This window comes from Ochotona curzoniae, unplaced genomic scaffold (assembly GCF_017591425.1).
Source record: "Ochotona curzoniae isolate NIBS_2020 unplaced genomic scaffold, NIBS_Ocur_1.0 contig_1071, whole genome shotgun sequence".
In the NCBI taxonomy this organism is placed as follows: Eukaryota; Metazoa; Chordata; class Mammalia; order Lagomorpha; family Ochotonidae; genus Ochotona; species Ochotona curzoniae.
The window spans coordinates 19,706,969-19,720,131 of NW_024464939.1; the positions used below are offsets into that span (position 1 = coordinate 19,706,969).

The 13,163-nt window shown below is 40.3% G+C and overlaps 1 protein-coding gene across 8 annotated transcripts in view; it reads left to right on the forward strand.

Annotated features, from left to right (window-relative positions):
• Positions 1 to 13,163, forward strand: part of NCOA2 (nuclear receptor coactivator 2) — a 273,963-nt gene that overhangs the window by 84,318 nt on the left and 176,482 nt on the right. The gene's annotated exons all lie outside the window — the stretch shown is intronic.

A 13,163-nucleotide genomic window follows, 5' to 3' on the forward strand; every position in this document is an offset into this window, starting at 1 on the left:
GTCTGCAGGGATTGCCTCGTTATCTCATCTCATGGTTTTAGTAGCTTATGGTGCCCAGACTGAGCGTCCTAAGAATTTTTGGGTGAAGTAAGTTGTGGAACGTTACTCCCTCTGCATTCTATTGATCAAAACAATCTGCAAGTTTGAGGAGGAAGGCATTAAATGTCATCCCTGAGTTGGGACTGGGGTGCCAGTTAAAGATGGTTTGTTGCTGTTTTTAATCTTCCAGCATTTCTCTTCAGGGTTTATTTTTTTTTTCTTTGTATTACCTGTCATTGTTTATTATTATTAACATTACTGTGCTGTGGTTTATTCTAGAATCCCAGCAATGTATCTGCTTCTGAGTAACTAAGGATTTGTTGAGGTACCTCCCTTCTGGTCCAAATGATGCAGTCTGTAGCCTGACTGTTAGATGGACTGGACAGAGATCTTCCTGATTGAAGATTTATACTCAAATGAATTTTTCTCTTGGAATAGGAACCCCACATGTATACATGTTTGTGTTTGCTTGCACACCATTTCCTGGTACATAATTTGTAGCTCAGTGATACCCAGAGTTTATTATTTCACTCCAAAATCTAGGGCATACATTTAGCAATTTTTGAATTTTGTCTAGTCATTATCTAAAAATAAAAATGCTAATTTACTACCATCATCATTTCAGACAATGAGAAGAAAACCAACCCCATAAAGCAGTGAGCTCATAATCTAATAATAAAGGTGGATTCTTCAGCTATGTGAACACTAGCTTCAAAGTGCAGGCATTCAGCCTAGCAGTTAAGATGCCCATCTTCCTTAGTGAAGTGCCTGGGAGGGTTCCGTCCCTTCCCAGTTCTGAATCCTAATTCAGCTTCCTGTCACTTGAGACCCTGGGTGGTGGCAAGTGATGGCTATCCAGCCTCTGCCTCGCTCTGCCTCCAGCCCTGAAAACTGTGGGCATTTGGGAAATGAATCATAGCATAGGAGCTACTATTCTTAGCCTCTTAAAAATAATACCAATAATAATAATTTTATGGAAAATGTAGCACTACGTACTTTTATCACTTAGGTTGGAAGCTATGAAAACTTTGCGCTTTTTTTAAGGTTTATTTAATTTTTAAGTTAAGACAGAAGATCCTCAAGCTATTAGTTAACTCCACAAATGGCCACAACACACAGAACTCGGTTGACCTGAACCTGGGAGCTAGGAGCTTCTTCAAAGCCTCCCATTTGGCTGCAGCTTCCAAACGCTTAAGCTGTCCTCCACTACTTTCCCAGGCCATAGACAGGTAGCTGGGTTGGAGGTGGAGCAGCCAGGACACAAATGGAGTCCACATGGAATGCCAGTGCCATAGTTGGAGAACCGGCATTGGCCCCAAAAAGAGCGCTTCAGCTACGTTTCAAAGACACGTTTTGAAACCACTGCTAGGGACGTGGTTTGATTTGTCAGTGAAACATAGAACATGTAGTTGAGGGACTGTTACTGTGGGGTCGTGGGAAAAGCCACCACCTGCAATAGCATGCATACAGACACTGTTCCACTTCTAATACAGGTCTCTGCTACTGTGCTGTTTGTAGGAGAAGATGGCATAATTGTTTTGGCACCTACAGCCATGTGGGAGACCCAGAAGAAGCTCCTGAACTGGCCTGACCTCTGTGGTCAGTCGGGGAGGGACCCAGTGGATTGAAGTTAGCACGTGCACTCCCTTGCTCCCCACCTCTCTCACTTCTTTGTGTATGTGTGTGCCTTGCTTTCTCGCTGTAGCTTTGACTTGCAAACAAATAAATAGATAAATCTTTGAAAAAAACATGCACTTTTAAAAATCCGCATTTTATTGACATTTATTATGTAAATAATGAGGGAAATTAACTTGAATAATAGCTCCTATGAAAAGCAGCCAGTTTAGTACATTAGGACATTCATTTTGATTGCAAAAAAAGATTTTAGTTTCATTAGGACTTATAAAACAAAAAAACAGGTTTACTGCCTAAATAGAAACAGAATTACCAGATCAGTAAGACATAAATCCATGTCAACGTGCAGTGCTTGACTGTCCTGAACAGCAGTTAGCAGTCCGCTGAGCTCAGGTCGCTCGGAAGTCAGCCTGTATTGGACTGCACTGTTAAGCTCTAGAAGTTATGAGAGCACCTCAATGAATATGGGAAAATGAAATGATAAGGTAAACTCAACTTTGTGCCAAAATTTAGAAATCCATATGTGCCCTTAAAAAATATGCATATTCGTGATTTTAAAAACAGGTTTATTTTCTTTGAAAGGCAGATATGCAGAGAGAAGGACAGACAGAAAAACACCTTCCATCTGCTAATTGACTCCCTAAATAGTCATAATGGCTGAAGCTGGGAGCTTCCTCCAGGTCTCCCATGTGGGTGCAGGGGCGTAAGGTGTTGGACCATTTTTCATCGCTTTCTGAGTCTATAAGCAGGGAGCTGGATTGGAAGTGGAGCCGCTGGCACCTATGCGATGCTAGTGCTTGAAGGTGGAGGTGGAGCCACATGTTGAGCCATGGCACCAACCCCTTTCAGGAACTTTTTGAAGACCCTCTCATATGGCTGGATTACAAAGATTTTTGGCTGTAAGACAAACTTGTCTGTAGGTTCTGTTTTCTGTTAAGTGTTTAAGTTTTCTTACCTTTCAAACTTCTGTCATTTTCCTTTACTTGAACTTATGCAAACTTTTGTCTTTCAGGACTTGGTATTAAAATGATACTGTTCTCCAGCACAATTTCAAATATAAATATTAAAAGTGAAATGAAAGGTCATTGTTATCAGCTATATAATAGTTACACATTTCAACATATCCTTGTTAGTGACTTTTAGATTTTTACAACAATAAAACTTTTATGAACACTTTGTTGGGATTAATATGTACATTTTATCCTTGGGACCCTAGCTTGGAGAAAAGTTCAACTACTACAGCTTGGTTTTTCTGGCTGAAATCAGCAGAGGTTTGAGAATTATGTTTTATTTTCTTAATGAAATCCTTATGTCAGAGAGAGTTCAAGTTCTGTTACACTCTTTTGAACTTTTTAATTCACCTCTTTTATATTCCCTGATAATTTTCTTCCATTTTCCTAACTTGCAGGCACAGGACAGTAGTGAAATAATTTTGTAATATAAATGTGTGTAATTGTATGTCAATAATAACTGAAAAAGATATAGTAAAAATGATAGCTGTTCTTGTTACTGTATGCTTAGGATGTTGAGAATGTAATCTCCCCATCTCTTCAGTTTTTCCTATTTATCATATTGTTAGGCATTTTATCTAAATTATAGCTCTACAACTGAGTAACAGGCCTTTCTCGTAAATTTTGTGTTCGTCATGTTGATTAACTTATGATGGTGTGGCACAGGCTTGATGAGGTGTGTGTTCCTGTGTTTCAGAAGTATCACTTCAGTAGATGTGGAAAGATTTTTCCTCCCTATTCGAAGTCCAAAATCCCAGAGTTTTTTTGGTTATGGTCATAATGTCCCAAGGTGGAAAATTTCACACCTGATGTCATGTAATAGGACAGTCATGTGAACTAAGAATACAGTTACTCTCAGACTGTGCACAGGATACATCTGAGCCAAATGAATTTCATGTTTAGAATTGTATTTATATGTCCTGATATTCAAAGAACTGCTGGTTCTAAGCAGTTTGGATAAGGATTACTCAACTTGTAATTTCTTTGAAACTTGTTTCCAGTCTATAAAACTGTGTAATTGGAGTAGATTTCTCCAGATCTCTTTTCCAAAATGATATTGCCAGATGATTCAGATTTTCTCATTTATTTGTGATATCTTGGTCGGGAGTCTAGGCTCTTAGCAAAATGAAAAATTGCCATTTAAACTGAAAACTATCTCTTCTGAGTGACACCCAGCCCCCTGGGGTGACTCAGTGTGCTCAAGCAGAAAGGTAGTGGTAATGGGAGTAGGTTCCAGCTCCCCCAGGGAATATGCCCTCTGCTGGCCAGCACGGTGAGTTGCAAAGCTTTTTCCTGGTCTGGTGCTAGTTAATTCAATACTGTACTCTTTCTAGAATTCTGTAAAATGTTTATTTGTTTAACCACATCACACATGCTTCTAAAGTCAAAGAAAATAACTTTGCTGTGATTTTAAAAAACTACAGCCATAAACATCTGTTTATCCATTGTGTATACATGTGCTGTGCTCACTTTTTTCTCTTAAATTTGGCATATTTTATATATATATAGTATATATGTTTATATATGTTTTATATTATATATATAAAAATTTTTTTTGGTGGTGGTTTAGCACTTTCTAACAGGCTATTAGGATAGGTGCTACATGGTCAGATGATCTGGATTTTATATCCAGGTCTTTGTAAGCTCACCTTCAGACAAGCTGTGTTACCTCTTGTTCTTGCTTGTAAAATGGTATTATGTAACATCTTCCTTTTTGAGGAGACACCCTTCTCTCCTGCCCATACTGCGCCTACATCGTGTGTGTGTGTGTGTGTGTAAAAAGATGTCTCTGTTGTTATATTGAAGTGATTATCTTATTGTGGTCATATTCTGTTGCTGGATGTGGTCTCTCTGTAGGAGGTGGTGATTGGCAGTGACAATCATTTGGGGATGAGTCTTGTGGAGACTGGTCCTTGAGGGCTGTTCTAGGTGTGGCAGGGATGTTAAACCCTGTGTAGTTTGAGGTACACTCCGCTGCGTTACTCTATGGCCTTAGGAAATGATCAGAGTCATGGTGTCTGATAGACTGGCAGGGTTCCAGGCATGTTTTTGTTAGAGTAGTAACTGCAGTAATAATAAGCAAGAAAACGCTAAGGGAAGGGGAAGTTTGGAGGAGAGTCAGTAATCGTAAGTTGTCTGCCTTATTGGGGAGAAAAACAATAATGCTTCAGATGGTGTGTTAGGGCCCTGATATGTGGGAAGTGGTTTTCTTATTTTTTTTCAAGATTTATGTATTTTTATTGGAAAGTCAGATATACAGAGAGGAGGAGGAGAGACAGAGAGAAAGATCTTCTGTCCGATGATTCACTCTCTAAGTGAGTGCAATGGCTGGTGCTATGCCGATCTGAAGCCAAGAGCCAGGAACTTCTTCCAGTTCTCCCACACGGGTGCAGGGTCCCAAAGTCTTGGGCCATCCTCGACTGCTTTCCCAGGCCACAAGCAGGGAGCTGAATGGGAAGCAGGGCCACTGGGATTAGAACCAGCGTCCATATGGGATCCTGGCACATTCAAGGTGAGGACTTAAGCTGCTAGTCCATTCCACTGGGCCCTTCTTACTTTATTTTTAAAAGATGTATTTATCTATCTGTATCTATCTTATTGTATTTACTTATTTGAGATGCAGACTTATTGTTAATGAGATAGAAAGGGCGAAGCAGCTCTTCATCTGCTGCTTTACTCCCAAATGACCACAATGGCCAGAGCTGGGCCCATCTGAAGCCAGGAGCCAGGGACTTCCTCTGGATCTCCCACAAGGGTGCAGGAGTCCAGGCATTTGGGCCATCTTCTGCTGCTCTCCCAGGCCAATAGCAGGAAGCTGGATCAGAGGTGAAGCAGTTGGAACTTAAACCAGTATGAAACGCTGGTGCTACAAGTGGTGGCTTACCCCTCCAAGAAGGAAGCTTCTTATCAGGCAGCACATTGTAGTCTTGGTGGGGGACTTGTCATTTCTGTTTGAGAAAGACCAGCTTCTGCCCGAGACTCAGTGCGGAATCTTTGAGCCATCTGCCATGCCCTTAGCTTGTGCAGGAGCGGAGCCTTGTAAAACTTTCTCACGCAGTAGCCGGTTGTTGTCTTGCTCATGGAAAGATGAAACTTTATCCTTCCACTCTCTTGAGGGGAAGATAGATTGTAGCATACGGTAAAGATAGCCAGCGTGTGCACATGCTGTGTCCAGATCCTTGTTTCCTATTCACTTGTTAGCACTTCAGCTTTCTTCAGTCTGATTTATATCTTTATCTCCCTAACGAAGCTGTTCTTATAAAGGATATCAGTAATAGCTCCATGCCAAATTGAGTAGAAACTCATTGGCGTTGAACACTGTTGACCAGTCTGTCCTCGGAGACTCTTACATTCTGTAGGGTACTTGTAAGCTGGTCTTCCTCCTGCTTTTTTAAGAAATTCCTCACATTCTCTTTGGCCAGTTCCTTTTTTTACATTTTGTCTGTAACAGTTCCTCAGGGCTTAGTTCCAGGCTCCCAGCTGTCCTTTCATGATGTGGCCTAACAGATCCTAACCATTTCTATTGATTTAAGTGCTATTTTTAGATTAGTGTTTCCAGATTTAGCATCTTTAGTACTTTAGTACTCTTCCAAAATTGCACCTTGTGCATTCTGCTACAGAGAGGAGATGAACTGTTTTTCTAGAAATCCAAACAAGAATGCTAATCTGGATGTGAGGGCGATCTGGCTGCGACATCTGTCACCCCATTGATCACCGGGGTTGATTCGGCTGATCTGGCTGGCTAGGTGGGTGTCCCCTTTCTTCCTCACCGCTCCGTGTGCGTTGCTCGCGAAGAGGACGGCCATCTCCGCTAGAGGAGGACTGGTCTTGGGTCAAGGGTATATGACCAGCTGCGTCCCCCTGCTAGAACCTCCAAACAAGCTCTCAAGGATGCTAATCTATGAAGAGGTCATTTTTTTGTTACATGTAGTGCTTTCTTGTAGTTCCTCTGACCATGGTGGGTGAGACAAGATTGAAATGAATGTCATGAGAACTGTCAGTGTGATGAGTACATATTATTTTGCATTATGTCATATATGATAGGAATGTACTTAACTCTAGCTTAAGGGATACTTTTTGGTAGCTCAAGAAAGGAGACATAGAGATAGAGATCTCTTGGGGCCCAGAGTGATAGCATAGTGGTTAAGGTCCTTGCCTTGCATGCCTGGAATCCCATATGGGCGCTGGTTCTAATCCCGGCAGTCCTGCTTCCCATCCAGCTCCCTGCCTTGGAAAGCAACAGGGGATGGCCCAGAGCCTTGGGACCCTGCATCTGTGTGGAGACCTGGAGGAAGCTCTTGGCTCCTGGCTCCCGGCTCGCAGCTCCCCGCTTCCAGCCATTACAGCCGCTTGGGAGTGAAGCCGTGTGGATTCCAGTGTCACAGGCACAGGCAGCAGTTTTATGCACTGTGCCACAACGTCGGGCCCTATTATAGTTTAAGAATGTTTTAAGTTGATGATCTATGCTTTTCCGTCAATCTTTTAACCAGTTTTAGTGAAAGATTTCTGCAAGTGAATTAATGTATTTTCAATTTGAGGTTAGGTCATTGATATTTATCTGTAAGTTACAATGACTAAATGTTAGTTTGATTGCATTTTGGCATAACAGAATTGATGTTTTTTAAAAAGACTGGAAAATTAAAATTACTTTTTAAACATTTTTATTGGGTAAGAGCCATTAGCTGTAGGGGAGGAATAGCCCTTTAAACAAAGAAATAAAACATGAGCTTGTTTGCATTTTATATATTATTATCTTGTAGTCTATATTCTTGTTTGTTTTTTTGGCTCATGGTTTCAAAATCCAAAGTCAAGGAGGTGCCATTCACTGAGCCTCTGGTGGTGGTGTTCTTACTTGCACAGTCCCGAGACGGTGCAGCGTGTCCCGTGGCCTTAAACAGGGAGCCCACGCAGCTCTCTGGGTGCTTGCTTGTAGCGCCAGCCACTTTAGTGGGGGAAGTTCATCATGTGTGTCAGGTGTACATTCTTTACATTTCCTTAGGTCTTCTGTACTGAACAATTGGATTTTTCCATTTCATTAAAAGTGCATGGAAAACTGTATATGCAGTTTAGAACACATTTGTTTTACATGTATGTAACATGATCATATAACCTCTCGAGTCTGAACTGCTTTTCATAAAGTCTGTAAGACCTTCCTGTTGATTATATTGCTTGAAATATGCTGAGTTTAAATTGGATTTTTTGGGAATTTTCAGCAGAAAGATGAAAATATTTTATTCCACTGGTACTTTGTAGGTGCATGTACACATTTGTGCGTGGCTAGAATTCTATAGAAGTCTCACACACTACTTATTCTTGGCCAGCCCTTCTGCCTGCCTTGATGGTTTGGGTTAATCCTGGCTCAACAGCAAGCGCCTGTGTTGGACCTGTATCTGGTAGATGCAGGACTCTCCTTTAAGTTCATCACGTTTCTCCAATAGGTTGTACCACGTTTCTGCTTGTCCATCAGAAATCATATCTGTTGTTTTCACTTATGTACCAACCCTGATAACTTGGGTGCACTTCCTTTAACTGGTAGCAACTTGGAGAAAATTTTGTACTCAGGGAAAAAAATAATGCCAAAATCTTAACAGTGTCTGCCAAGGGTGCAAGATGTAGGAATGTGCTTTTGCTGTTCTTGTTAGTATCATGCCAGAAATGTCAGGAAGGCAGTTTTCAAATTGATCACATTTCTGCCATGTTCTTTTTTCAAATTCAGTTGGCAAAGCCGTAGCATTGTCAGAAACAGTGAACAGAGTATAATGGTGAGAGCATTCATGGGCTCTTGAATCAGGCTCTCTGGATTGGAGCCTTGTCTTTTCCAGTGCATTAGTTCTGTTGCCCTAGAGGAAGTACTTCACTGTCCAGTGACTTTTCTTTGTCTACCGAGAGGAGATGACAGTGGTGGTGTCTACCTCTGAGGGCTGTTGTGAAGATTAAAGTAGCTGGCACGAGTAAAATCCAGCACAGTGTGTTCGCAGAACACTCAGTCAGTGATAGTAGTTGAGTTTATTGTGTTGTTAAGCTTATAAACAAAATATGATCCTTCTGTGATAATTGTCGTAAGTAATTCTATTAGCCAATATAGCAGATGTCACTTCATTTTCTTTCCAGCTTACTTTGCTTCCTCCGGGTTTGTTTCTAACTTTTTTTTTTTTAAATGAGATGAAATCTGACCATGTTTCCCATCCACCTTAAAGAAAAAAATCTTTAGTCAAAATATCCATAATGTTGTTATTATTCTTATGTATAATATGCCTGACTTTTTTTGCCTTAAAGTACAAATGCGTTGCTGCCCAACCTGCAAGTTGATGTTTGCTCCTTGGTTAATTTCATGGGACCACTTGCAGTACAAGTATATTACTCTTAGATTACATTCTACTAACATAGATCCTTCACTCAGGAAAGACAGAGCATAGCAAGAAAGACACAAGTAACAACTAACAACATAATTGCTATACAATTAGCATTTAAAACTATCATTCAGACCATTTTATCAAAAGCAGGCATATGTCAACATAGCAATCACATAGATCAAAATAATTTGTTGACAGTGAAACTATCTTTTACACAATCTCTTCCACATCAATATAGCAATAAATCTGTGTCCTACTTTCAATCAGCCTACCTTCCCCACTTCCACCCATAACATATTTCAATATGTATTTTTCTAAAAATTGAATAAATTGATTTAATTAGACCCTTTGCTGCTTCTTTTGTTTAGCTACATGTTTTCAAGCTTCATCAGGTTGCAGCATCCTAATCATTGGGGACTCCAATTGAAGTCCATTTTTAAATATGTACCCTCCATGTTGATGACTGTTTGTGTTATTATTTCCTGCTTTGGACTGTTGTGAACAGTAACAACTAGGAACAGTTAGATACAATTCTTTATATGGGCATCCTATGACCAAGAAAAACAAAAGCATACAAAGGATAAACTTGTTGGATTGGATAAGAAACTTATGAATTGTTTCCCAAATGGATCTAGCATTGTGTTTTCCATGGCAATGGGAGTGAGGATTTCTTTTATAAACCACGTTCTTGTAACTTGTGTGGGGTATTTCCTTATGATTTTAATTAACATTTCCCAATGACTGGTGATGTCAAGGTTGGTTTTTTTTTTTTTTGCATACACCTTTTCCCATTTTACGTTACAATTTTATAGCCTGTATTTTTTATGTTTTTTTTTTTTGCCAGATTGAAAGCACAATTTTGTTCCTCCAGATGCTTTCTTCTACAAGTTTCACAATTTTAGTTCTTTCTTTAGAGCTGTGATCCCATCCATTTTAATTTGTGTACATGATACAAGGTAAAGATCAAAGTTCTTTATTCTCTTTATATGAATCACTGGCTTTTGGCACCATAACATTACAAAGATTTCCCTTTCCTCAATGAATTAATTACTTTGCTATTTTTGTTGACAGTGAACTAACATACATCTGTAAGATGTTTCTGGACTTTGTTTCATTGTTCATCCTTGGGTCAGTAGCCTACTACTTTGGTTTTTGTCACTGAACAGTAAGTTTTGAAATAAAGTTGAGTCTTTTCAACTTGAAGAAGCTCTGGCTAAAAAGTTTCACAGCAGTCCCCACATAGGTGCATTTTTTAAAGAATCAGGAGCAGCAAAGCTATTGGACACCTCAAGGAAGTCAGTTCTGCTCAGGGTTAGTCAGGTTTAGTGCGTCTTATTCTTCGTCACCTTGTTGAGTTACCTGCCATTGCCAGTACACTGAGCAGGATGATACTTGGTCAGATCATAATTAGAATGCCTTCTCTGTACCAGGTACTTTATATAATTATCGCTTTTTAATATTTCCAAGATGCTGCAATCACAGCATTATTATGCCCGTTTTATAGTTGAATCTGTGCAGTATTATTTCCTAGGTTACATAGCTAAACTGGTAGTGATGATACATACCTAACCTACTGATGATGATGATGATGATAATAATAATAATAATAATAATAATAATGATAATAATAGTGTCGTTCCAACAGTATTTATGTGGGAAAGCTGGAAGTTGAAATCTGGTCTGATAGGTTCTGCTAAACCCTGGTTTCTTTCAGCCTGTGTTCTATTAGTGACTTCTATTAGTGTTTTCTGGGATGGAATGTATCTTTTTAGCCCATATAGAGCAGAAATGATAGTACTAGTAAGAGGAGGAGTGCGATAATATCCCTCTGCCTCTCTTACAAGGTTGCTGATTTTCCTCCTGTGCCTCTGCCAAGCCCAGGGCAGGCTTTCCCCCAGTGCTCCCCTTGAAATGCATTCCTAGACATGCTTTGTGAAAACTGTTAGGCCTGATGGAAGAATAGTAGGTTAAGTATTTACCACAGAGCTTTTATTACCTGCACTTTAAACGACTGCTCAGTTTCCTTGGTAGTATATCAAACATTTTAAGTTCTGTGTTCATAAAAGTATTTTATTAATCCCTCTTGTTTAAGCGTTACACCAACATGCCTTATTGCACTGTGAGTGTTTGGAAGAATCGTTATGCTTCCCATGTATCTCTCTTGAACTTGAGTGCATGGATGCTTTTGCTTCGTGTTAACGTATTAGTAAAGCTTGCTGAAGTTACTGTGTGATGTCCTTGAGCAAATGAGCTGTTGGTATGGACTTAAAGAGGCCAGCATGGTGTACTGCGAAGGATTGATGCCTCCCAGTTGGTGGCTGTTCGCTGCTCACTATTCCGCACTGCCACTTGCAGGAATCCTTTCTGCGTCCTGGAAGAACCTCTCACGCACACAGGCAGATTTCCTTTGGTTTTCCATGAGTTATATTTCACTGACATCCTGGCTGCATTTGATCACATATGAGCATCTTTGGACTTTTCAAGTCCTCCTGGCAAAAATCCAAATGCAGGTTTTTGGTTTTTTGTTTATTTGTTTGTTTATTGTTGTTGTTTATTTCTAGTTCCTTTATGCCTCTTTGACTATGAAATCACACGTTTCAATTTTACTAGAAAATAGTAATTTGTATATTAAATCAACTTTTTCCTGTTATGTTTTGTTTAGTATCCTGAAGAGTAAAGAACTATGTTTTTTTGTTTGTTTGTTTGTTTAACATTTACTTAATTTTATTGGAAAGTCAGATTTACAGAGAGAAAGAAAAGAAGATCTTCCAGCTGCTGGTTCACTCTAAGTGTCCACAGCAGCCAGAGCTGAGCCAATCCAAAGCCAGGAGCCAGGAGTTTCCTCTGGGTCTCCCTTGCAGGTGCAGGGTCCAAAGATTTTGGTCTGTCCTGACTGCTTTCCTAGGCTACAAGCAGGGATCAGGATGGGAAGTGGGGCCGTCAGGATTATAACTGGCACCTATATGGAATCCTGGTGCGTGCAAGGTGAGGACTTTAGCCACTAGGCTACCATGCCGGGCCTGCACTTGGAATATTTATGTATACTGCTACAGTGGTGACACTGAAAACCTGTGTTCCTTTAAAGACTGCTGTATTTGAGAAGCACACCGAAAGAGAGAGAGAGAGAGAATTATCCATCTGGTTGTTCACTCCCGCCCAAATGGCCACAATCACTAGGTTTGGGGCCAGTGAAGATAGGAGCTTATAAAGACATCAGGGACCAACCACATAGGCAACAGAGGCTCACGGAGTTAAGCTATCTTCCAGGCACACATTTAGGGAATATTGCCACCTATGGGAGATGCTGGTGTCACAGATTATAGATGACAGCTTAATCTGCTGTGCCAAAACGCCAGCCCCAAATGTGGGTTTTGTAAATCATTAAATATTACCACATTTAATGATTTTGCAAATGTTTCTATGTGTTAACACCAGTCAGCAATAATTTATGCTTTGGGTTCTTTACCAAATTTCAAACAGTATTAAAACCTTTATTTAAGAGCTCTTTACTGGCTAAAATCCTAGTGGCTAAAATGTTGTGTGTTTTAGTGGCTAAAATCCTTGTGTTGCATCCACGGGGATCCTATATGGCAGCTGGAACAGTAGAGGACAGCCCGAAACGTTCGGACCCTGCACCCGTGTGGGAGACCCAGAGAAGGCTCTGGGATCCTGGCTTTGGAACGGCTCAGCTCTGGCCGTTACGGCTGCTTGAAGAGTGAATCATTGGACAGAAGATCTTCTCTGTCTTTCCTCTCTGAATGTCTGACTGTGCAATAAATAAATAGCTAAATCTTAAAAAACAGTATTTCAGATGCCTGTCTCTTGCCTGTCTCCCTCTTTGTATGCCCCGTCTTGGTTGAGGTAGGGTTGCAGCAGTGGTGGGGAGGAAGGAGTAGAGGGGCGGCGGGATTGCTCACAGTTAAGCTCTTTGTTGCCAGAGACACAGTACAGACCCCGAAGAAACTTGTCATGCAGCAGCTCTCATTTTGGCAAACGTTCAGTTCTTTTTCTTCTGCAAGTTATTGTGGTTGTCAACATTAACATGATTTTCCATAAACATTTTTCTTGAGATAAGAAATCAGTTACTTTTGTATGTCTCTCTTTAAATAGTTATTGCATAGATGTT